The sequence below is a fragment of the Lepisma saccharinum genome, chromosome 27 (genome assembly GCF_977018435.1).
Source record: "Lepisma saccharinum chromosome 27, izLepSacc3.1, whole genome shotgun sequence".
Taxonomy (NCBI): domain Eukaryota; kingdom Metazoa; phylum Arthropoda; class Insecta; order Zygentoma; family Lepismatidae; genus Lepisma; species Lepisma saccharinum.
In genome coordinates, this window is record NC_139255.1 from 34522057 (window position 1) to 34549620 (window position 27564).

Genomic DNA, 27564 nt, shown 5'->3' on the forward strand with positions numbered 1-27564 from the left:
CAGTGGACCCACGCCATGACAGCTGAAACAATCCCAGAACATGATGCCCCCACCACCATATTTCACTGTGGGCACTACACACTCGGGTAACAGACGTTCTCCGGGTAATCGTCATACCCACACTCTCCCATCTGATCGAAACAGTGTGAAGCTTGATTCATCGCTCCATAGAACCTTCCGCCATTGCTCCACCGTCCATTTTCTCCGCTCTTTACACCAGCGTAGTCTCTGCTGTTTTTTTGAAATTTTTTTATTAGGGGTTTGTGGGCAGCGGCTCGACCATGATAACCGAGCGCCTGGGCCTCCTTGCGAAGTGTCTTGGTCGAAACAGTCAAATTGGTCGCACTTTGAAACTCTTCTGCAATCGAATGCATCGGACGGCTCCTGCCTTTCCGAATATCCCTCTTCAGCACTCTCCTGCCCCGGTCGTTCGTGGGTCTTCCACTTCGTGGTGCATTGCTGCAGTGTCCCTTTTCCTTCAACTTCTTGATGAAAAAGGTTACAGTTGATTTAGGGACCTGTCGGGCATCAGCTATGCTACCTATACTCATGCCTCCTATGGAGCAGCCTACTATGATCCCTCTTTCAAACATGCTGAGCTCTTTTCTGTCCGTCGTTTTATCAGCGAATAATCTGAGAAGCCTCCTACTGCCGTATATATACACACCCGTCTGTACTCTCTTTTCCACGAGGAGATCGTTTCAGTGTTGAAACCGGGGTGTCCAATGACTTTCTTCCACATAGTGTATATGAAATTTAGCAGTATAGTGCTGGTAATAGTACACCCTCACAACTGACATGAGCTCGAGAAAAAAGGTCAACGTCCCTTGTGGGGTTTGAACCCACGACCTTTGGATTAACAGTTCAACGCGCTTACCACTGCGCCAAAGGAACACCCGTGCGTCAAGTAGTAAAGAGGAGAAGTTATTCAAGTGTGACAACAAAGATTTGCCTGTCTCGTAGCGAGAAATTTTCAGTTTTTCCATAGTCGATCCCCCGGGTGGTGTAAGGGTGCCGAAGTCAGAACGCACGTATTTAGAATTATTTATTTGGGGGGGGGGGGCTCCGAACCAAGTGTCTCAGAAATAATAATAATAATAATAATATGAACGTTTAAATTAAAATAATTATATTAAAATTATATTAAATTAAAATAATATTAATTAATAAATATTAAATTACTATTTTATTGCTGTTACTACATTAATAGATAAAAAACGGTGTAAGAAAAGAGATGTAAAAGCATGTATTCATTATCAAACATAGCGGTGTAAGAGGTGCTCCTTCCATGTAGTACACCCTGGACTGAAGACTAACGAGGCTCTGTCTCTGTGTCGTCCTGTGTTTTGTCCTTATTTATGCGGAGCGCCCTTTTTAGCCTCAGCTTTTAACCAAGGTAAGGAAATTTTAGTTTTCAGACACGCTTTTATTTTTGTTATGATAAGGGGCTGGACCCCGTATAGTGTGACGGGTGCAAAATAGCCTCAGTGCTGACGCACCAAAATAAAATTTAATTTAAAAAAACTCAAATTATCAAGCGCATAGTTAAGATCGCTAAAAATTTTGATCTGGCAAGAAAATCAGTGTAAAATAGATAAAGAATTGAATATTCATTAAATAACAATAAATAATGTTAGATCCTGTTAACGAAAATTAAAGTTTGATTAATGTCCTTCGTACTGTCATTCAAAGTTCGGCAGAAGTAAATAAACCTCGATTATGCATAAAATGCTAAACAAGTATATTTTTATTGTTTCTTTAATGTCAGAACTTGGTAAGCCTTTCGGGAGGTGGGGGGGAGGGGTGCGGACCCTTGGACTTCGCCCCTAAATACGTCCTCGACAATGTAAAAATAATTATGTTGTTATTCAACAATGGAGACATTGTTCACCCTTAGCTTTTGTTTAAACACACACATCAAACTAATGTTAGCTAAATAAAGGAATTATAAAAGTTAAATATTTACTGCCTTCAAATAAGTTGAAATTAATAACCCTGGATTAGATAACAAATGTTAAACAATGCACACTTTCATTATTTTTTGTACCCCCTGGACTTCCCCCTCAAATACGTCCTTGGCCGAATCCAGAGGGGCCGGGGGACCCAACCCCCCCATAATCCGGTCGCCCCCATTCCGCAAGGGGCCTAACATATTGAACACAATGGCTCGTTTTTCTTTCAACTTTGAACCGTATACAAGTTTTTCTCGCTTTGTTCAAATTATTATTATATACCGATAAATTAATTGATTTAGTTTATTTTACTTCGCGTTTTGTGCCTCTTTTGAATGAGTGATGAAATTGATGAATGGACATTCACAAACAACTAAAGCCCGCGGGATTCGAACCCGGGACCCTTGGCGTCGCAGCGCGATGTTCTAACCACTCGGCCACAGGGCCAGGCTATATACCGATAAATGTATTGCAAAACAGCAATAATTCCAGTAACAGGTAAATTTTTAAAATCATTAAGGAGCATGTTTAAGAGAGTTAATGCAAATATCTTGTATTTTCAATGTACACATCCTATTATAACACTATTAAGCCTTGTTTCCATTATTATGAAAAAATATAAATATGCTGACCAAGGCAGTAATTTATTTTATTAAAAACATAAACTAAACGTAACGTTTCAACCTTCTAGCAAGGTCTTCATCAGACTCTGTATCAAGTACAAAAGTAACAAGATACCAAAAACAGGGCATTATATATACACAAAACATTACTCCCCCAAGACTATTAGAAAGTTGTTTTGGAACTTTCTAGCAGGTAGCTTTCACTATTGAACTGTACTTTCACCTAAAAGGCGAAAAATATATACTTTCATATAGAATGTGGATTGGGCTTTATATCTCACCCTCTTTTTCCTTCATTTTCTTCCTTCTCCTCTCCTCTTTCTCTCTTGTCCTTTCCACTCTTTCTAACACTTTCTTCCATTCTTTGTTTAACTTCAGTCCCCCATTCCAGTTCATTGTGTCTTCTTCACCTTTCTTCTCTATTTCCTTGGCTTCCTTCCATTTTCTTACTAGCATTCTATTCTCCCTTCTCCCTTTGTTGGTCAGCATATTTATATTTTTTCATAATGTACACATCCTACACGTTATCAACGGTGACTTGTCCATTCATCATTTAACAAAACAATTTTTCAATTTTTTTTAAACAAACGCAAAATTTATGGTCGTTTTGGCTCGAAATTTAACCTTACACCCTTCAAACACGAACTTGCATACTGCCGGGTGCAAAATTCTGAATAAATCCAGAAAAAGTTACCGTCCCTTGTGGGGGTTGTTACGAAGGGATTCATTCATTAGCGACCTGTTTTGAGTTCCACGGAGACAGTAACCAAATGAAAAATCCTGGAAAATGAATAACAGCGTAGAATTATACAGGGTGAGCATAAAGTCTTTCCCAGTTTTCAAGCATTTATTTCACGAAAATCAGGGAAAATCTTTATGTTCACCCTGTATATTTCACACATGACATTTCATTCCAGTCATGATAATTTCTATCAGGACTGATAGATACAATAAGTAAGAATTGTACACGGTCGTCGTAAGAACTTGATAACTTCTAATTGTAACAGTGTGTGTCGAGGGCCCCCTCCCCTGCCAACTACTTGTGCATGTCCAAGTTCACAGATACATACCAATCGTTTTTTAAGCATAGGAGAATGCACATTCTAATATTTCTTATCTATGAACTTCAACAGTATAGTGCTGGTTATTAGTACGCCATCACAAGTGAGATGAGCTCGAGAAAAAGGTCACCGTCCCCTGCGGGAATCGAACCCACGACCTTTGGATTAACAGTCCAACGCGCTTACCACCGTGACAAAGGGACACCCGTACGACACGTAGTAAAGAGGGGAAGTTATTCTAGTGTGACAACAAAGATTTGCCTGGTCTCGCAGCGAGAAATTTTCAGTTTTTGCAGAGCTGAATCCCCCGGATAGAGTAAAGGCTAATTCACACATACGGTGTCGTGCCCATGCCGTGGACCATGAAGTTTCTTTTCAGACTGTGACATTGAAAATGCATGAGTTGTCGATTTCAATTCTCACATGACGTGCCGTGCATAAATACCTAACCAAACAACTACTTATTTTTAGAGAGGCTTCAATATATCAGCCTCTGCAATGGCACAAACTTTCAGCACAATCCTGACAAGGTCCAATAAATATATCATGTCAAATTTTAAAGGGCTATTCTGAAGAAATGAAACATCAGACATAGAACATTTTCATTTTCAGTGGACGATATGCATGACTGGCCATAGTTAGGACCTGGATTTGAATTCCATTGGGATCTCAATTTCCTCAAAGTGCAGCGTTGTTGCTCTTAGATCAAAGCCACAGACTGGAAGGTAGGACATGGGGAGTTGGGAGCCTTTGGAAAATGAGTATCAGGCTAAAGTCCAGTCATGGTAATTTGCATAACTTACTATAAGGGACTGGGAAAGAAGAGTTTACAGGATTCTTGTTGGGAAACCTGATGGTAAGAGACCTGTAAGAAGGCCAAAACGAAGATGGAGGGATAACGTTGAAATGGGCTTAAAGAAAATCGATAAGGATGGAAAATATTGTCTTGATCTTGGCCAGGATAGGGAAAAATGGAAGTCTTGTGTTGCTGCAGCCATAAACCCTCGGGTTTTAGAATGCTAGAGAGTTAGTTACTGTAAGGGACTGATAATTGTAAGACGCGGTTGTCTTTGGAGCTCGGTACCTTCAAATTGAAACAGTGTTTTCTTTAGCAACTAGACGCTGCTCAGGAGGCAGACATGTACTTGTCACTTTTAAAGTCTATGCTGCACATTGTAATATTTCCGCAGCCTAATGCTAGTAAACAGTATGCCATCACAACTAACGGAGTGGAACTTGATCGTGTCTTTTTCGTTACTTCGTCCTTGTGAGTAGAGAAAAGTCACCGTCCCTTGTGGGACTAGAAGTCCATCGCGCTTTCCCCTGCGCCAAAGGGACAGTAGTATTATATGATATGATATGATTTACTTGCATCCAAGGACTACAATTTTATACAAGTAGGTACGTACATCTGTAGTATAGGACATGTCAAGTTGAAGTACATTGTAACGAACCTGAGAGTTTAAGGTTTTATATTTGTAGAAGTTAAGATTTTTAAAATGTTTGTTACTTCAAATAATGTGCAAGTTGTCACAGACAATTATAGTTAGATTGATACAGTTGTGATTGGAACTTGTATATATGTTTATAAATACGTCAAAATCTGTTCGTGTTGACGTCACTTTCTCATCTCAGCAGAGTAAGTGAACAACCCACCTGAATGTTTCTCACCTGACGACAGACTGAGTTTGGAAAACAGGTGAAGGTGAAGAATCAATAAGAACTTGGAAACGGAGAGAATTCAAGTATAGATTTTTAGGTTTTCAAGTTTTCTTCTTGCCGATAAGTTGAAAGTAAGCAATTAATTATGTAATTTGACTTTCGCTATATGTGAGTGAATTGCCCAACGTTAGTATTGAATGTTCTAGTGTTTTATTGGTAAGTGATTGTGAAATATACGCGATTATAAAACTGCGTTTAACTTTGAAAACAGTGTTGTGTTTCTTTTCTACCCAGCAAGCCCTGATGATTTGCAAAGATTCTCATGTTCCCGACTAAAGGAGTAGCGGACTAACTTTGTGACGACTGGTGGACAATCGGGGGGGGGGGGGGGACGTTGCATAGTTATTTTGGCATACCAACGCGGGGCCAGAGTACATAGTTATTTTGGTACAATCGTGGGAGCTCGAGCGCAAATTATTTTATCAATTCAAACGTGATGCCCGATTTAGTGCATACTGAAAGTGTTCGTCCATAGATTTCAGGAAGGTCATATTGACAGTCAGTCCTTGGAATTCACGAAGGTAAAAGTATGATAGTGAAGTGAAGGTATTAACTGGGAAGAGCCATAGACGGTGTTGTAGAATGGAGAAAGACGCGACAGGAATGAATCTGCGAAGCAGAGGAAGAACAATAATGGATGCAGAAACCAACTTTGGATGCTGTGATGATCTTACCAATGACAGGGAATTCTTCCAGTGTTTGCAGAGGTTTCATAGTAGTTGTGATGGGCAGGAAGTAACGTCGGTATCAAATAAAGAGATGCGATGCACATCATGCTTGTCAGCACCAGAAACAGAACCAGAAACGTGCGTTCCTACCAAACCCTCATAAGATCACTGGTTACTTGATTGGTTGATGAAAGATAAAGCAGAACGAAACCAGAAAGAAAAGGAGAAACAGCGTAAGAAAGAGATGGCTCAGATAGAGAAAGTTCGAAAAAAGGAGATGATGGAGTTTAAACTCATAGTTGAGTCTATAGAAGAAAAGAGACGGAAAGAGAAAGAAGAAGAAGAAGAAAAGAGAAGGAAAGAGAAAGAGAAGGAAGAGGAAAGGAGAAAGAAGGAAAAAGAGGACGAAGAAGAAAAGAGAAGGAGAGAGGAAGAGGAAATGAGAAAGAAGGAAAAAGAAGAGGAAGAAGAAAAGAGACGAAAAGAGAAAGAAGAAGAAAAGAGAAGGAAGGAGGAAGAGGAAGGGAGAAAGAAGGAAAAAGAAGAGGAAGAAGAAAAGAGAAAGAGGAGGAAGAGAGAAAGAGAAAAGAAGACTTAGATATTTTCCGTGCATTAATTGAAAACCAGGAAGAAAGGAGGATACAGGAAGATATAAAACTAATGTCAGAGTTACAGGCTCTATTTTCTCAGCACAAACTTGAACAGGTAGAGAGCATCAGAGGAGAGATAGAAAAACTTAGTATTAAAGTCATTGAAAAGGTGGACGAAAGGGTAAAGGAAATTGTGGAAGAACAGCTAGAGTTCTTAACAGTTCGACAAGGACTGGTAGAGAAGGAACAGGAGCAATTGAAGAAGAATATGGAAACCTGTCTTGAAATTATCCAGTCTGGAAGAGAAACTGAATGTGACCCTCCACAGAGAGTTCAAGAATTGAAGATTTCTGTAGAGTCTGTTAATGTAGCACTAAAAACCTTTGGTGAACCAACATAACTCATAGAAAATATAGTGCAAGAACAGAAAGTTGAAATAAAGGCAGCTGGAGAAAAGGTTAATTTTCTCCATCAGAAGGCTAAAAAGATGGAAGTATCTCTTCGCCAAGAAATTCAGGAACAGACAGGTACAATTATAAGTAGGGTCAGTGAACTGCAGGAAGGGATCCATAATTTACAGATTCGACCAGTAACCTCTTCCGATATACTGCCTGATCCAATCCGAGGACTGAATCCAGAAGCTACTGCCTATGAACCTCCTGTTGTACTTCCAAACCCATTCTTCCCCGGTAATACCACAACTTCTGATAGATGCAAGAGGCCTAGAGAAAATAATAGTAATGACGGTTTTTCTCCTAGACGCAGAACAGAGTTTAAGATGCCCAGAATGGCTGATATCGCGAACATTCCGAAATTTAAAGGCGATATCGAAGCTCAATCTGCCGAAAGATATCTGCGTGAATTAAATGTCGGTTTCGACTTAATGCAAGTGTCTGAGCACTATAGATTGGAATTATTATCTAGGGTTTTCACCGGCAAGGCTGAGCATTGGTTACCTGGTAATATGGACAACTTTGTGAACTATGCTGATTTCTGCGCACACTTTAAGGATGAATTTGCATCAGAAAAGGCGAAACATAGACAATTAGCGGTTGTGAGGAACCGAAGGTATTCTCGCCTGGTCCACGACAACTTAGAGAGTTTTGCCTGGAGTGTGTACACAGCGTACAGAAACCTATATGACAATTTTAATGAGAGTGAAGTTCTTAATTTGATCATTGGACAGTTGCCGTATCGCATTCGGAATCTTTGTCTGGCGCACGCTCCACGAAGTGTGGATGAATTGACACATTTCTTGAAGGACTTCGATATTTATGATGACCCTGATGCCTGGAAGAATAAAGAAGACCCTAAGAATAAAGAGGCTGCAGGCAATAAAAGTTTTAAGATCCGGAATATCCAGACGGATTCAGAGAGTCGAGGAGGAAATTTCTCACGACCTCGAAGATTCAACACAGGATTAGGCAGGAGAGGCTTTAACCGAGATCAGAACGAAAGACAGAGAAACTCCTACAGGCCTCGTCCAGAACAAAGGCAAAGTTCTCCAGGCAGATGGCGTTACGAAGAACGACGTAGCCGTAGTCCGCTCAGACGGTATTCTCCACGACGTAGAGGCGATAATTGTGGTTCTTTCTCACCAAGACAAGACGTTGCCTCCGAGCAAGAAAAAGCAGTGGAGAGTTTCTGCACAACCAGCGATCCCAATCATGTCAAACAAACCTATACCTTTTCTAAGTGCCTCCTCTTCGTTTAGGCAAGTGAGCTCGAAGGGTCGTAAAATACAAGAATAATATGTAAATTATTTTTGCTGACCAAAAATATATCTTCAGGCAGTAAAGTGCCAAAAAAAAATCCGAATGTAAAACTGGTAGATTTTCCGGAAGACTCAAGACTCAAGAAGAGAGTGATGATGATAGAGAAGTAGAACTGGAAATCGGTGGTCTGTATTTTAGCACCAAAGTATTCATGTTTAGAAGGTTTTGGTTCTGACTTCCTCTGGCGTATGCTTTTCATAAAAATTGCACCAGGCAGAAATAAGTATTAAGAAAAATGCAGTTGATGTGTTGTTTGTTACCACTCCTGATATATTTTCCAGATATATATTTAATGCGGTACCCCCACACCCCTATACGCCTTCATGGCGTGGTGCTATGCACAGGGGAGCGCTTTACCTTTTTACATCCCAAAGGTCCAGGATAAGGATAGTACTCTCCTATAGCACTTCAAACTCAACACTCTTCTTGATTCTGTGCTTCTAGAATAATGCCTTTAAATTCCACACCAGCAATATAATAACTCCTGCTTATAGGAATCAATCCAAATATTTACTATAAGGTCCATATAGTAAATATTTGGATTGATTCCTATAAGCAGGAGTTATTATATTGCTGGTGTGGAATTTAAAGGCATTATTCTAGAAGCACAGAAGCAAGAAGAGTGTTGAGTTTGAAGTGCTATAGGAGAGTACTGATTCAGTTCACCGCTTATCGAACTCTATACCGTTTTCTACATAGTCTTTCTGGAGAAGATACTAGATATATGGAAGCCTACTGTTCTATTAAACCATCATGGAATCAATCATTTCCTGAATTCACTGTTTATTGGCTGACTATTATCAGGAAGAATTGTAGAAAGTGGTGCAGGAACTGGTTGAACAGTGTATCCTCCCCTATCTGCAGGAATTGCACTAACTATCCTGGATTGTATTATGTTTTGGATACCACAAACTATGTTCCTTCCGAGTTGTTGTCGAATGAAGAGAAGCATTGGTTGGTGAAGTTGACTTAGTGTCAAGATAATTTCTGTATTTAAAGTTTCATGGTATACTCAAAAAATTTTCAGAACTTGTAAATTTCAATTTCTTCAAAAATTATAACGAACCTGAGAGTTTAAGGTTTTATATTTGTAGAAGTTAAGATTTTTAAAATGTTTGTTACTTCAAATAATGTGCAAGTTGTCACAGACAATTATAGTTAGATTGATACAGTTGTGATTGGAACTTGTATATATGTTTATAAATACGTCAAAATCTGTTCGTGTTGACGTCACTTTCTCATCTCAGCAGAGTAAGTGAACAACCCACCTGAATGTTTCTCACCTGACGACAGACTGAGTTTGGAAAACAGGTGAAGGTGAAGAATCAATAAGAACTTGGAAACGGAGAGAATTCAAGTACAGATTTTCGGTTTTCAAGTTTTCTTCTTGCCGATAAGTTGAAAGTAAGCAATTAATTATGTAATTTGACTTTCGCTATATGTGAGTGAATTGCCCAACGTTAGTATTGAATGTTCTAGTGTTTTATTGGTAAGTGATTGTGAAATATACGCGATTATAAAACTGCATTTAACTTTGAAAACAGTGTTGTGTTTCCTTTCTACCCAGCAAGCCCTGATGATTTGCAAAGATTCTCATGTTCCCGACTAAAGGAGTAGCAGACTAAGTTTGTGACGACTGGTGTACAACCGGAGGGACGTTGCAACATCATAATAAAGTTTGGTATATTTAACATAAGATACACGCATATATATATATTGGTGTACTCGTATTATAACCCTTGGATATCAAGGTATTATATTATACAATTTCAGTTTGATGTGCAACAGCAAGCCTTGCATGTATGGTAACTAACTATACCTTTTAACATTTATTCTGGTTACAGATACACAAGACCTTCAAAAGATGAGTGTTGCTTCTGTATATGCTTGTATTCTGTAAAATGAATGTTTAATTAGCATGGTTTTGATTTTATTTTTTAACTTTTCCACTTTTGGTTCGTGTCTTAACTCTCTGGGCAACTTGTTATACAGGTCAACTGCTGGGTTTTTAGGTTCCTTCTTGTAGAGAGTAATGTCTTCATTCGAATTTTATCTTTATTTCTCGTGTTCAGGCTATGGATATCTTCATTGGTTTTGAAAGTACTAATATTTTGTTTGATGCATACCACACATTCATAGATATACAAACAGGGTAATGTCAGCAAGCGGACGTTGCGGAAGAGATTTCTGCACGAATATTTCCCATTGACCCCTGCCACAATTCGAAGTGCTCTTTTTTGTATTTTAAAGAGTATGGAGCTATGTGCATTGTTTCCCCAGCTCATGATTGATTGATTCAAAGTTTTCTACATAGAGACTTCTGACAGACCAAAAACTGGTAATGTTTACCATTACACGCAGTGCAAAACAGAATTTACTTAATGTTTGTTGAAGCATGTCTATGTGGTTTGAGAATTTCAAGTGTTCATCTAAAAAAATACCCAGAAATGTAGCTTCTTTTGCGTGCATTAAGTCTGTATTTTGGGACAACATTAATATTTAAGTGTTTCTTTGTTTGAGAGGCTGGCAGTTATGCTAGTAAGGGAACTAACATTTGTCTGAATGCGTGCGAGAAATTTCGAGTTGTTTCAGAGACTTTGCCCCGAGCAAAGAATGGGAGCCAAAATCATAGAGCAGAGAGGCTGTGTCTGTGGGTACCAAGACACTCCATAAAAGAAAATGTCCCTATTTATTTCAATATTATCACTTCGTGGTCTTCCGCCGCTAATAGGTTTTTTACCAAAATCTCTGGCCGTGGGTCCAGACGCCAGAGCCTCGATGGTCTGCAAAATTCAGTCCAGGGTGTACTACGTGGAAGGAAGGTTGACATTTGGATGGGTCACCCCCTTATGCCCGTAAGTATAGGAAGAAGGCAAAATACAGGTTTAAATTTGGCCGTTGGTTTCAACTACAACGCGTTGAATTTTCAACAGACGCTCGCACATGAGAATCATAATCAATCCCTAAACACGAGAAAATTCTCTGCGGAGCCTCGACAACTTCTTCCTCTTGAAGGATTTCCTGCGCATCTCTTGTATTGTTAGTCTTTCGTACATCTTCCGTATGAACATTATAATGTTCTGTGAGGAGTTGACGTTCAGGTATTCAAATACCTGGGAGAAACAACTTTTTTGTGTGGTTGGACTTTTAGGAATAAGGGTGAACCCAGTCAGAAGATAGATACGGGGAAAGAACGTTGGATTAGGCTACAAGTGTCTAGGAGATGTCTATATAACCCCTATCTAAGGTACAGAATTATGTTATCGCCTCTAACGGTTATTTCTTCTCTCGTCTGAAAAAATCAGGTCCATCCTTACAAATACGACGAGTTCTTTTATATGCCCTGTCGCTTAGGTACAGTGGAATGCATATACATTGCAAGTTACCCTTTCTTGTTTTCAACCTTACCTACGCATCTTGCGTTTTTGTAATTTAGTGCGTGTATTAATGGAATGGCTGAACCCACGTGGGGAACGTCCTGTACTCGTAACCTTCGGGTTATTTGATTGATTCGGGAAGATGGAGAAATGATGCAGAAGTACAGGATAAACGTAATCTTACAAGTTTTATAAGAACGTGTGGAATTCGTACATTGCAAATAAAATATATTTTAATTAACTCTCGTAAGTTAAATAGATGATATTTAAGAAAATAAAATAACAGGTATAATTGTAGTTTTTGCAATACGTCTAACGAACAAAAGTAATAAATTGAAAAAATGAGGAAATTTTATAAAGTAGTTGCACAAATTATGAGATGAGATGAAAAGGAAGAGGAGGACAGGCAAATCCATTTCAATTTAGGCAGATTTGAGAAAATCTGTCAGGGTAATGTCACAGATATCCATGAAACTGAAATATATTATTCTAGATACAAAATTGTGAGATACATATTCTTTTGTATTAATTTTTTTTGGCAGAATTATGTTGCTTCAAAGTTTGAGGCCAAATTTTCACAAATTGTGGCGCCAAAAATTGTAAACGGCTGTTTCTCAGTAACTATTAAAGATACTTGCATTCTGTTTTTTTTATATCTGAAACTTTATTGAAAGCCTTTTCATATGCATATACAACGAACATTATATGCAGCTTTTCACAAGTTCAATAAAACACTGGAGTGAAACGAAACTACTCACGTTAAGGGGCTCAATAATTGTCGTCTAACGAACTCGATCTTTTCAAATTGAAAAACTGTAGTCTTTTCTAGAAACCAGCACTGTTCTGGAGGGAAACCCCCACACATAGAGCGCCAATGACTGCAGTTACATGCTTGTCACTGTTAAAGTGACATTCATAGCAATACGTATTTTTCGTATATACACTTCCTTTGTATAGTGGTGGTAATTAGTGTGTCATCACAACTTTCAGAGTTGAATTTGATAGTGCCTTTTCCTTGCCAGCCTGAGAAAAAGTCACCCGTCCCTTGTGGGGCTCGAACCCACGACCTTCGGATTAGAAGTCCAACGCGCTTTCCACTGCGCCAAAGGGACACTCGTACGACATGTAGTAAAGAGAGGAAGTTATGCAAGTAAGAAAAGATTTGCCTGGCGCATGCGAGAAATTTTGAATTGTTTCAGAGGCCTTCCCCCGGGCAGAGCACGCGTACCTACACACTCCTTATTTTGGTCGCAAAAATTCGACAAGGGGCCCAGCATATTGAAAACAATAACCAGTTTTTCTTCTTCACATAAATTGGCGCACGAAGAAGCTACTATTACTGGTTTCCAAGTCGTATCATATAATGCCCCATAAGGAATAGAACTGTACATTAACGGACACATTGACTTTCAATTAATTCATTACAACGCAGAGAAATATCCGTGACTATACGATTGTATACCAAAGGCAGATGTCTTGTCGCGCTTTGGACTTCTAATCAAAGTTTGTGCATATTCTGTGTCCTAATTCTGTTTAGTGTTTTGGAATAAATTTAATCTGCTTTAATCACAAAAAATTACACCTTGTATTTAACTATATGTGTGAAAAGAAACAAAGCAAACCATACGCACTCACGTAGATAAATACAAAGTGTAATTAAAGAAGTAATAAAAACATACCAACAGGTTTATCTACGCTCCATATTCATATACAATAAAAACTCACAGCAAACGTATCTTAAATACTTTTCTTCTGTGCAAAAATATTAGAGAACCGCCTTTGCATACCTTAATGCTCTCTATAAATGTTTCCGTCGCCCCAGTGGCGGAATGGTTAGTACACCTTAATACGACGCCAGGTGTCCCGGGTTCGAATCCCTGCATGGGCATAGATGTTGGTGAGTGTCCATTCATCAATTTCATCATATCATCGCACATGCTCATCTGCACAAAAGCGAAGTAAAATAAAGCAAATCAATCAATCAATTTATAAATCTTTCTGCTAAATTGTTTCTCGGGTTGTATAGTGTAATGGTAATTTGCCTTGCCCCAATGCCGTGAATGAATTCATAAAATTCTTCAGACGTAAAGTAAGCTGCTGATTCACAAGTTTCAAAACAAACCAAATTGCAAATAAAATATAAAGGATGGCCCAAAAGTCAGGTTACATAGGTAAAATGTAGTCCTTTCTCTTTTTTGCAGGTTTCTGACATGTTAAAGAAAGACGAAAGAGTGGAAGTGATTTTACTGGCGGGCGAGTGTAGCTGCCGAGATACGGCTGTGGAATGTTCAGTGATGAAGCCAATTTTTTATTAATGGCGAAGTCGATTGGAGTGATACGGACCCCAATTGGATTAATCCGTGCAAAATGCAACGGGCAGGAAAGTTGATGGTTTGGTGTGGCATATGTGGAATAACAGTCGTCGGACCTTTTTCCATCAAAGGTAATCTCAATGCTGAATGGTATAAGGAAATGCTTCAAGAGTATGTTTTCCCGGGTATCATCAATGAACAAGGGACCTTTCCCGACATATTCCAACATGACGGTGCCCCACCACATTACAGTATCGTTGCTCGTACGGTTGAACGAACAGTTCCCAGGAAGGTGGATAGGTCGTCGAGGCCGTGTTGAATGGTCAACAAGGTCACCAGACCTAACACCTTTTGATTATTATCTGTGGGGCCAAGTAAAGGTCATGGTGTACGCCGAGAAGATTAACAACATGGACCACCTCAAAGAAAGGATCACAGAAGACATTTCACAAATCATTCACATCATACTAACAGACGTGTTGCGAAACTGGGAGAATCGAATTGAAGCATGCTATCAAGCAGCCGGTTGTCACATTGAACACATACTGTAACTTTCATTTTGCTCTATGTAACCTGACTTTTGGTCCACCCTGTATTATAATGAATTAAGATTGTAGAACTAATATTTCTCAATGGTTGAATTGAATGATTTTCAAATTATGAGCATATCAGCACACAGGCTACTTTTGCCCGTCACACAACAACAGGATAAGTCCCAGACGCCAGAGCCTCGTTGGTCTTGAAGAAGCAGTTACCGGGATGTACGACGGGGGAAGTTAAGTTGACTCTTGGCTGCCTTACCAAAATGGCACCCTTACAACCCTTTCAATACTTGGAGCCACACAAGCAGACAGACCAGCAGCATCGACCACTGTAAGGGAGACCGCATGATTCGAGCAAAACACTAAACGTACGCCCATGAAATTAGGCGTTTGGCAGAAGTTTGCGCTGTTTCCACGTCGGAGAGAATGAAAGATCTCGTTATAGAGTTGGTCTTTGTAATCCATGTGATACAAACTGTCAGTATTTGCACGAAAAGGTCACGGATGGCATAAAAGTACCCGGAGAGAGTTCGGTCTGTTGCTCGAACTAGGCAACGCAGCCTGTTGACGTTGCCACACAGTGCGCGGGAACCAACGACTTTCGTCCCGCTTTAGCTTTGCTTCTGCGATATGTGGCACCAGCGCAATTCTGCCAAGCCACCTATTTTCATCGCCGTGCGTTTAGTTATATCAGTTACCTACTCTTTGTAATGGTTTTGTGGTCATCTCAGATACAATGATATTGGTGCTTAAAGATACATTTTCCTTAGAACTGTCACACAGGCGACTGCGGTCGCGCACAGTGTTTATTATTATTTCTCCTATTGTTTCTGTCGAACGTGTTTTCCTAGCTGCGTTTTCCTGGAAAATGAGTCAAGCCTCCACTTTTACACGTTCTACAATTTTATCCAAAGTATAATAGTTGTAGTTTAAGCGTTATTTTGCTCCAATTCGAGTGAATATTCCAAATGACATTACTGTGACAAGTGCACATGTTCAAGTAAATTAGGAACATGGAATTTATGAGGCACTCCTTTACTTTTAGTTCATTTGAAGAGGTCGGTGATCAAGAACATTCTTTTTGTTTTTAATTTTCGATTTAATTTCCTGGATTTTGTGGTCTATTTTGTTCTTCTCTTAAGCTATGTCTTAGTCTGAGAGTAAATCCACAAATTTAGAAATGTGTAATTGGGCTGTTGTTCATCTAACTGTTCGCATTCAAAGTAATTTTGAGTGAAACTCTGGAAAGAAAGTCTGTCGATACATTTTGTGTACTAGCTAAGTGTTCAATTTCAAAAGTGAACTCTGAAATAATTCTAACCATCTGACGAATTGCCTCTTCTTTTTCTCATTTTCTCAACGAATCATGTAAAACAAAGATTGGTTATCAGTTTTCAAAATGAACTTACGTTTCAAATACCAAAAAAAAAAAATTTTCCAATTCGTGTTCGTAAATACACAACACGATTCTTCTCGTTTTCTATCACACGACGAAAAGCAAAGATAAAGGGGGCCATGCTGTTTTCAACATCCGGTTGCATGAAACTACCAGCGCAAGCTCATAAAACAAATATTTCCAGTAATCAACACGTAAATCACGGGACATATGATCTAATCATACGTGCCAGATCATTCGGCTCCACATGAATTCCAAATGGAACCCGATTGTAGCAGTACTGCTTTCGATTAGTAACGAGAAGCTTTCTTACATTGATATGATATTTAAAACCATTAAAGGTTCCAATCTTAACAGACAAACATCGTCAAGTTCATATAAAAACATACCTAGTTGTTTCAGGTAATCCAGTCCTTCCGAGATTGTTGGTGCGTTGAAACTACTTGGCCTTGCTCAACATGCACACAGGCAGCCACAGAATGAACCAACTTGCCGTCGTCCACCGTGCTTTGGAGATTTCAGCCCAGATACCGGAAACACTTGTTCCTCGACCTTGGCCAACTATCTGCTTCGGAAACCTCTTCCATGATTGAGAGGACGATGTGTTTTCTTGAAATATTAAACTGGCATTAGCAACATACCAATTGAGAAACACCATAAAACAACTGTCCAAGTAAATTTGTTATCTTTCATAAATTTAAGTCCGAGAAGGAAATCTTCGCCTCAAATGTCAAGATGAGGACAAATTGACGTGGGGATCTGACCTCTCTGATTTCCATGAAATTTGGCAGGTGTATAGAAGGTCCCTATGCCCCCTGTTTCTTCCTATGCCATATTTACGTGGTTTCGGGGTCAGATCCCGACTACAATTTCTCATCATTTTGACATTTGAGGGACGGGGGTTGCCCCCTAATACAGTTTCTTAGCTATAACACAAAAATACGTTCTTTTTCCTTTAGGCTCCTCTATACACCTGCGAAGTTTCATGGAAATCGGAGTGGGACACAGGGGTCAGCTCCCCACGTCAATTTGTCTTCATCTTGAGATTTGAGGGAAGTTTCGACCCTAAAACAGTTTATTTTAATCTTTAACACAAAAACACTTACTTCTTCCTTTGGGCCCCTCTATACATCTGCCAAGTTTCATGGAAATCGGAGGGGGACACTTAGATAACCTACCTTGTAAGTGTATTAATTACAAATTGCGCACACACACTATACGTGTGATATATATATATATATATATATAAGTAGAAGGGAAAATACTTTAGACCTAACAATAGACCCGTTAATTGACATTAATGGTTTTTTAATTCATTTTCGAGGGGTGACGCTATTGTTATTTAATCTAGCGCCACGTGTCGTGGGTGGAGGAGGAGATGAGTCATCGATGACTCATGCACACGTGTGAGTTTGAAATTAATGGTTTTCCATTAGTGCACAAAAGACACTATTATGTATTCCGTTTTTGACCTAAGCTAACACTATTGTTGTATATTATATATGCGTTTCTGCCGGATATGAGTCACAGATGATTTATACAGACGTTGGAGTTTGGAATTAATGGTTTTTCCATTAAGGTACAAAAGACACTATTGTGGAGTTCGTTTTCGGACTATTCTAACACTATTGTTGTATATTATATATGCGTTTCTGCCGGATATGAGTCATGGGTGCTTTATACAGACGTGGGAACTTGGAATTAATGGTTTTTCCATTAATGTACAAACGCCATTTTGGCGTCGGTGGTGAGTCATATTTGGTATAATTGAGGAGCTCGAACGGTCCTGGGTAGAGGCTAGAAAATATTAACCAATGAGAGAAGGTTTTTAATAAATGATTCAACCAATCAGAGAAGAGTAATGAAAATAATATTTATATTGACTGGCCTTTTGTCTAAGAATCTATAAATATCGAGCGGAAGACGAAGCGGTCCAAGAGAGTTCTCAAGTGTTTGGCTTGAAAGTCGTACAGATTTTTTAGCGTGACTGAGTTGTTGCAGTGCAACTAAAGGCTTTTTAACTTGGTAAGTATCTTTTTTGTATACTATTCTTTATTTCAAGTTGTTTTTTAACTGCCTTGCAAACAAAGTTTAAGCGTTTTACATTATTTTTGAAAAGATTATACTAAGAATACTCGAAAATAACACTAACAATATGTATTGTTATTGTTCCAGGTTCTGTCACTTTCTCTCTTTCTGAATTCCACCCATTCTTTTGTCACTGCGATGTTTTTTAAAAAATATTATACAAAAATATTAGAAAATATCACTAACAATGTGTATTGTTATTGTTGCAGGTTCTTTCACTTTCTCTGAATTCGTCATACGAGGGAAGAATGGCTTCCAGCTCCAGGTCCAACAGCAGTGCGGTGAGTACAGCCGAATCTATTTTAACCCATTTTAACCTAGGATTTTTCACTTCTCCAGAAGATATTATTAATGCCTACTACAATTTTTGCGAGAGGGTGGTTATTTACTACGATTATCCATATTCTGATCCGACTTTGTTTTGCGAGACGGCTCACAATATATTGAATCAAATTGGTTCGGGCGAACCCCTTTTTTCAATAGCGGGGGAACGGAACAGATATTTCAGACGGTTTGCCATGCTAGGCAGGGAGGTTTCTTTTGATATCCCAGCGCAGGTAGTCGGGGACCCTCATTCTTTTGTTAGATCGATGTTCAAGTTCATGATGAGAAGGGTTTTTTATGATGTTGTACCGGAGAGTCAAGTAGGGGTGATTATTTCTGCGGGAGGTAACGACAGGGATATCTATATCCCTTGGCGTCGCCTTTCAGCATTAAATGTGGACATTATCCAGCATTATGTTGCCAAAGTGCTCAATAGCAACGAGTCTTTCTTTGTAGGGAATACCATTAAATGCAGCGCGCATATTGTGGAACCGCGGCGCGGAAGAGGAAAAAGCAAAGTTCCTCTCTACAGAAAGTACGCTCCGTTACTAACAGTGAACAATGCTAATCAAAGGCAACGGGCTATCACTGCAATTAACAACGATGATAATTTGTGTTTACCTCGGGCTATTACTCTTGCCAAGGCCAAAATCGATAAAAACACACAAAACATCCGCTCGTTTACACGATATGACAATACATTTAAAGAAGCCGCTATGCGCTTGTGCCATGAAGCAAGCGTCGACCCTTCCAACGGGTGTACAGTGGAAGATATTATGAAGTTTCAGAATAAGCTAGGTCCAGAGTACCAGATTGTTGTTTTTGCAATGAAAGACGGGGAAAGGGACTATGAGGTGATACGGACCACTCCGTTCGCCCCTAAACAAATCAATTTGGTGTATCATAACGAACACTTTGACATAGTCAATTCAGTTCGGAATCTTCTTGTGAAAAATTACTACTGTCCCAACTGCCAATTAGGTTATAATAACAAATATCAACATAGTGAGTGTACATTACATTGTTCCAAATGTGAAGGTAGTCATTTAGAGGAAAATACTAACTCTGTCCCGCGAAGATGCGGAGAATGTAACCGTACGTTTCTGTCTGGAAAATGTTTCCAGAACCATTTACGTACGGAAGGGCGTAAATCCAGTGTGTGTGAATCCATTCACCAGTGCACAATTTGTTGTAAAGTAGTGAACATGAGAAAGCGTAAAACTCCCCATAAATGTGAAGAATTCTTTTGCAAAAGCTGTAATGCTTTTGTCGACCCTACCCACAAATGTTATATTCTCCCGGTCAAAGTAGAACCAATCAGTAAATTTCTGTATATTTTTTATGATTTTGAATGTATGTTGGTTGAAGGGGAAGATGCACAGAAACACGAAGTGAATCTGGCGGTTGCCAAGCAGGCTTGTCACGCATGTAAAGACACTGAAGCAGATTTCTGCGTAATGTGTGGCCCTCGTATGCATATTTTCCCCAATATTGAGGAATTTATGCATTATATTCAAACGCCCCGGGAAGGATTCGAGAAAATTGTGTGCATTGCACATAATGCGGGACGTTACGATTCTCATTTTGTGCTGAACTATTTGATCACTAAAGAAAATATTATGCCTTCAGTAATTATGAGAGGGCGTAATATTATTGAAATGAGCGTGGGCAAGAAAATCATTTTCCGTGATTCATTAAATTTCATGTTAATGAAATTAAAAGACTTGCCTACAAGTCTGGGTCTCGGAGATGAACTGCGTAAAGGCGACTTTCCCTATCTTTTCTCTACGCCGGAGAACCAACATTATGTGGGGCCCTACCCTGATATTTCTTTTTATGACGTGGACGCCAAGTCCACTAAAGAACGGGAGGAAATTCGCAAGTGGCATGAGGAAACTGTTCAGGCTGGTAAAATATTTGATTTCCAACAAGAGTTGCGACAATATTGTATTAGTGATGTTGAAATCCTTGCAGCGGCGTGTATTAAATTTTCAAATTTAATTGAACAATTATCGGGAATTCAATGCTTTCTGAGATGTGCCACACTTGCATCTTTAGCCTCATTGATATTCAGGGCTAAATTTCTAAAAGAAAACACACTTATCAAGATACCACCGATGGGATTCCGGGAGCAGGATATTTATTCTCTAATTTCGTTGAAATGGTTGAAATGGATAGAATATTCCAATAATATTACATTGAGGCATGCTGGCAATCTCGGGGAAGCGAAAGTAGGGCGTTATAAGCTGGACGGGCTCCATGAGGAGTCTAAAACTGTGTACAGTTTTCTGGGATGTTATTTTCATTCATGCCCGTTATGTTCCCCTGAAAATAGGAATCAACCCCTTAATGAAACAGGAGAAACATTAAACCAGAGGTACGAACGCACAGTAGCAAGAAAAGCGTTGCTGGAGCAAATGGGGTACACGGTAATTGAAAAATGGGAATGTGAGTTCCGTAACGAAATCAAAACCAATCCGGAACTACGCAAATTTATTGGTGAGAACTGCTACTCACTTGACTCCCCGCTTATCCCCAAACAAGCCTTCAATGGCGGACGTACTGAACTTTTCAGGGCTCTATACGAACGCCAAGATGGCGAGAATTCATGCATGAAACTTTTAGATGTTGTTTCCCTGTACCCGGCCATGATGAAACAGCGAAAGATGCCTACGGGCAAACCTGTGATTTACACTTCCGAGTTTCCCCCACTGGAGAACATATTCGGGGTAGTAAAGTGCGATGTACTCCCACCTAAAAATTTATACTTACCTGTGCTTGGCATGGCGTGCAATAGCAAGTTAATGTTTGCTCTCTGCCGTGCATGTGCACAAAGTGAGAATCAGGAAGAGTGCCCACACACCGAAAAACAAAGATACTTACATGGCACATGGGTATCAGAAGAACTCAAGTTGGCTGTAGAGAAAGGGTACAAAATACTAAAAATTTATGAAGTATGGGATTTTCCTTCAGCACAAGAATCAGATAATGTGTTCAGAGAATACGTAGATACTTTCCTTAGACTGAAACAACAGTCCTCAGGATATCCTTCCACTTGCAGTACAGAACATGACAAAGACAAGTATATTCGTGATTATTTCGAACATGAGGGTATTCAGCTTGTCAAGGAAGAAATTGGATACAATGCTGGGCTGCGTTACATATCCAAAATACTCCTTAATAGCCTCTTTGGTAAATTCTCTGAATCTGTATTAAAAACTAAGTCAGTTTTTGTCAATACAGAAAAGAAATTCCATGATATTGTATTCAATCCGCAATTTGAGATTAAAAATGTAGTCCCTATTTCTGAAAAATGTTTGCTAGTAAACTTTGTCGACCTGGAAACGGCCAATTCGCCGCTAGTGCTCTCCAATGTCCTTGTCTCAGCATTTATCACTGCTTATGGAAGAATGCATTTATATTCATTCATGGATCAAGTAAAAGAATCTATCCATTATGTGGACACTGACTCTGTATTCTATGTTGAAAAGCAGGGTGAAACGCTGTTACCTACAGGTTCCTTTCTCGGTGAACTGACCGATGAGATTAAAGAGCCGTATGAAATCTCATGTTTTCTTGGTGGTGGCCCCAAGAATTATGCATATAAAATGGAAAACAAATATGATGCAACCGATGAGAAACATGTCATTAAAGTGCGCGGTATTACCATGAACTACAGGACGCAATTGCAAATTAATTTTGACTATTTCAAGCAACTTGTTAAAGGAGAAATTGAAAAGAGAGTGGTTGAAAACCCTCGAAAAATTAAACGTAAAGCTAATTTCGAGATAGTCTCGGAAAAGGAACAAAAAACTCACCAGGCAGTTCACACGAAACGCCGAAAATTGGAGTACTATGTATCTTTACCGTACGGGATGTAAACAAAATATAAATATCATTTTTCAAAAAAATATATTGTAAAAATAAATACTTACCTAATTAGCCACAGACACACACACACACACGCACACACACACACACGTATTTGTATATTGTTTTTTTCACGCACTATTATATGGTTTTTTATATATGTGGATAAATGTTATTCCCGAGTGCGACCTCCGCGAGTGCTGTCTTCTTTTTTTTCCAATATAGGGGGGGTGATGGAAATATAAATGGTCTATTAAGTCCTTCTTCCCCCTAAACCCTTGAAGGTCGCAGAAGGGGCACTCCTGCTTTATGTCTTCCTGAAAACAAAAAATGTACCATGTAACAAATATTATACTCTGACAGAAGGTTGGGGGTTATTTGACATCAATTTTTCAGCTCATGCATAAAGTGGCTCTAGGACCCACCAAGCCTCAATAAAATATAAATTATAAATAACAAAGAAACTCTAAAATAATCTGTTCTGTATATCTTTATTCTTTCTCCTACTATTGAAACTGATTTCACGGGGGTCTTATTGTGACGGATATTTTGATTATAGCAAATATCCCTTCAGTTGAGTGAGTGTCAGCCACAAAGTTGGATCACAATATGAGAGCCGTTATTGATTTTATAGGATTTCGGAATAATCATGGAAAATATATTCCAAAAGAAATAGCTGTTGTGGATCCAGATTCTAATTGTTTGCAATCATGGGTATTTAAACCTCCGTGCGCATGGGTTGATCTCGATATCAGAATACAAAATGAAAATTTATGGGAAACTCAAAATGTGCACGGCCTCTCTTGGCAAGCTGGAGAAGTGAATTTTACCAATATGTCCACTATTTTATCCTGCTGTACCGAAAATGCCGCAGGCATTTATTCCTTTGGCGCAGAAAAGTGCCATTTCCTTTCTACCTTACTTCAACGCACTGTGATTAACTTGGAGCAGCTTGGATGCCCTAAATCAGCTCTACTAAGTTTCCCTGTCTATACCTGCTGTGAGAAGAACCACCGTCTGAGAAAAATAGCTTGTGCTCTGAGAAATGCGCACCTGTACGGTCAGTTTCTACACCACTACAGTTTCATTCAGCACGTTGTACCTGCATGTGCCTCAACCCAAGACGAGAACAACTCGTCATCAGACTGCAAAGAAGGCTGCATCTCGTCGTCAGACGAGAACTTATATTCATTGAATTCGGGTGCAAAATGGTTACCATAAGCATAGCCATGTCAGTGTTCTATGTGAAAATTTTGTTGGAGTGTTTGCAGACAATACGTTACCGAAAAATATCAAGCTTCCAGCTTCCCTGATTATCAATACAGACAGAGATTCGGGGCCTGGAATACATTGGACTGGCCCTGTACATTGATTCGAATTGCCACGGAACATACTTTGACAGTTTTGGTGAAAACCCCAGTGCTTCTGTGACAGCGTTTTTTTAAACTGAACTGTATAAACAGAATAATTATTCCTTGACCAATGTGTAGCAGGAACTGATACACAATATCTTTGCGAAAGATTTGAAAAAAAATAATAATTTACAAATGCATTTTCTTGACTTTATCAACAGTGTGGATGCTGTGAGAGCCTAATCAATGAGCAGTGCCTCGTAGAAGCTGTGGCCCAGACAATAGTGTTTTACTATCCTCATCCTACTTGTGTGGAATGCGAGCTTGGAGAAAAAGAAGAAAGCAATCATAGATGCCTTAATCTTGAGTGCATAAAGAAAGAAAAAATGAAGCAGTTGATCAACAAATACAAAGGACGCGTGTGGGGCCTATTTCAATCCAGTCACAACAGAATAGTAGTGAGAAATAAACAAGCCTTTGAAACAAAAATAGACAGTCTGGATATTACTCTTGTTATGCAATTATATACCAAAATGCTATCTGATCTTCAGGTCAGCTTTGCATATACATGCAATGATCTGTGGCAAGGAAACAAATCAAGGACTGAGCAAAAAGGAGTAAGCCACATAAATAAATTTATCACCAATGATAATAAAGTGTATTTTTCTGGTACCCCCATACAGACATTACGAACAAGGGAGTTGTACGGTAATCCCGTACGCCACTGTTTGTTTAGATATAATGAAGTCCCGTCAAAAAAGTTTCACTTTTGTGGCCAGGGACCAATATATGTACCTGAGTCTACGTGTGCCTTACATACGCACCCTGCTCACATTCATGATCGTTCTTTAGAGGATGAGTTCTGGGAGGCAATTTGCAACAATCAATCCAAAAACTAGCTAAAAAAAGAGGAGCTCTTTCTCAAACAATAATGTAATGTTTACAAATGTATATTTGAGATAAAAAAAGCGTTAGTATAACGCTACTTTGTAGTAGAATAGTATTCTCTGATATGTAACAATTGAAAAAGCTTGATGTATTACATACTTTGTAGTAGACTAGTTTGTGAAAATAAAAATTTCGTGTGTAGAAACCATTTGTTTCATTTATAAAAAGTGGAATTGAGTTACTAAAAAAGGTACTTGAAAATATGCTTACAATACTTACAATACTGATAGGTAAAGATGACATCTTTGGCTACAATCTGTCCGTTCTTAGCACTTCACTCCAAAGTAACAATTTGGTATCAGATTACAAGAGGGAGCGTCTATATACCCCCAAGCATCATAAAGTACCTTATAAAAAATCCAGCTTTCATTTTACCCGCTAACTTTGCTATTCAGTCTTGCAGTCGCTTCGTAGCCCTCCCGGATACATAACTTATTTCTTCCTATTTATAGAATGTGAGATATGTGGCATGTCTCTTTCCAGTAAAACTATCTATATTCGGTAAACAATTATAGATGTTTTTTCACTGAAGTCTCGACTATCCCGGGGCGCGTGCAACTTTCCAAAATAAAATATTGGCGACACGTGCTAACCACTACAAATTTAAGCACCATTCAAAAATCATAATAGAGGCAGGGCGTAATGCCCTTTAGATGAGAGGAAAAAAACCTTTTAGCAAAGACCGCGAGAACTAACAATGGAGGCTCACCCCCCTAACCAGAGCGAACGAGTGGTGGGAAAATTTTCCCCCTGGGTTAGGGTCTGGCAGTCTTTCTTTGCTCCCCGCAAAACGTTTGTTCCACACTTGTGCAGGGGATTTTGTGAACCGTGTCTTCTAATGAATAGTAATGTCAACCTTATATTTTCCTTTCATACACATAACACTTGTATGCTATTGATCCCTTGGATATTTCTTAACATAACCAACTTTTCTCGTGTAGAGTGCGTGCCCGGATAGCTTAGTTGGTATAGCATTAGGCTTTTAACCTGTTGGTCCAGGGTTCGAGTCCCTGTCTGGGCTGTTACAATTTTTAAACTTTTGTCATCGGACTTTTGCAAAAGGCTATTTACATAGCAGAATCTGCTTATGTAATTCTCAATTTATACTATATTATGAGCTAAATGTAGCATGTAGTTACTTGAATTAGGAAAAATTGGTTATATAAAACTCAAACTGATTCTTTTTCTTTGGTAGAAACCATGTATTGCTGAAGAAACCCGCTACAACATTGATAACAACATGGATGTCATTATTCGAGGTACTTTCACCGACACTGAATTGATTTTGAAACATGAAAAAAATTACATTGTCCTAAATAGCGATGAGTACCCAGCATGCGTGTACAAATCAGATGCGATCTTCGACACTTACAAGAACAGATTCCCCACACGAGAAGACAGATTCAGATCTATAAACATTATGGGAGAACTTTACTTCACCTTCGAGGGTAGTGGAGAAAACATAAAAGTGGAAATCAGCAACGCCACCGGAGAAGTCACACTAAATTTTGAACAATGGCGAAAATTTCTCTCTTACTATGACACCCTCATGGAGGAATTCCAGCGACGACTAAATTGTAATGACTATGTGATTTTCGCTTATTGGTAGTCTACTTTTCGTGTATATAAATCTGATATATTCTTGAATAAAAATATACTTTTAAAAAATACTGCAATTGTTTCATTTGAATCCTAAATGAATATGTAAACTAAAAAAAACACATACAAATCAGCATTATTTCTCGATGTGCACACTAATAAGGCTCTGGCGTGTGTTCCTATGCCTCTGTTACAACCCTCTGTAAAGTTCATATTGGCCCGTGCTTAACCATTCAACATGGTGTAGAGCCTAAGCTTTAAGCTTCAGACAGTGGAATTTAGTCCTGATTGTAGCAAAAATAAGACTCACATGATATAACGCCCACAAATAATCCCTGGTATTACTAAACACTCAAAAAGTCAATAGTTCTTGAAAAAAGGACTGTAAGGCTAAATAACAACATAGAAAACAATTATTTTTTCACAAATCTTTTATTATTTGCTCTAAAATACATTACATATTGGTAATTTTAGTATTGTACCAAGATACAAGTCTTTGTACATTTCTGAATGCACAACCTTGTTCTGATGGAGGCGAAGTATCAGAATGATACTTGCACAATCCTCCTTGAAACATATACAAATTTCTAAGCGAAGGACAGTTTGCACTTTGCAAATCTACAATATTATAAATATTGAACAAATCTTTGAGAAGTTTGGATTTTTCTTCTCCCTTGCAATAGAAAGTTGAACCTTGACAGTTCAAATTTCTAATTACACTACGAACATAGTACACTTCACATCCCAGAGGAGTATCGTACGATAAAGCATGAATATTTTCTTTCACCCATTGGGATTCATTATTGTCTTTGAAATATTCTGGCACTTTTACAAGAGCATAATACACAGTATCCAAATTTGTAGAACTAACACACATCTCACGCAATATAAATTTATTATTGTACATAAAACCTTGCGCATCAATAATATATTGCCCCATTTTCACTTTAGATATTAACAAATATTGTTTCTTAACCACGAGCAAGCTCCGCTTCTCGTATAGGCGCTATAAGAGTTTTTACTAGTTCGAAATCATTTGAAATTTCACACAACACACTGTAAAAGTCTCTGTATCCTGTCGATTCCTCCTGTGCCTTCAAACCATCACCTACATCTTCATGATTAGCAAAATAAAAATCGAAAATATGACTTGTATTATCCGGATCCTGCAGATAACGCTGGATTCTCTCGCACATCCACTCTACACAATTCTGGCATTCATTCTCTCCGCATTCCTCTTGGCAAATGATAAAACAATCGGAGAGTTGAACTTCGTCTTTACCGCGCACATCCTCGCACTCGTAAAAATGTTTAATAACGCAATCGTGGGCTAGTTGGTTGCCTTCATTTGAATAACACCCCCAG

General features: G+C 38.9%; 3 non-coding genes across 3 annotated transcripts; all 3 read right to left on the reverse strand.

Annotated features, from left to right (window-relative positions):
- Nucleotides 1-821: 821 nt before the first annotated feature.
- Nucleotides 822-894, reverse strand: TRNAN-GUU (transfer RNA asparagine (anticodon GUU)). The gene has a single exon. It is a non-coding gene; the product is annotated as a tRNA-Asn (tRNA).
- Nucleotides 895-3766: 2872 nt separating this feature from the next.
- On the reverse strand, nt 3767-3839 carry TRNAN-GUU (transfer RNA asparagine (anticodon GUU)). Its single transcript has one exon. It is a non-coding gene; the product is annotated as a tRNA-Asn (tRNA).
- An 8968-nt stretch (nt 3840-12807) lies between these two features.
- TRNAR-UCU (transfer RNA arginine (anticodon UCU)) lies at nt 12808-12880 on the reverse strand. Its single transcript has one exon. It is a non-coding gene; the product is annotated as a tRNA-Arg (tRNA).
- Between the last annotated feature and the right edge of the window lie 14684 nt (nt 12881-27564).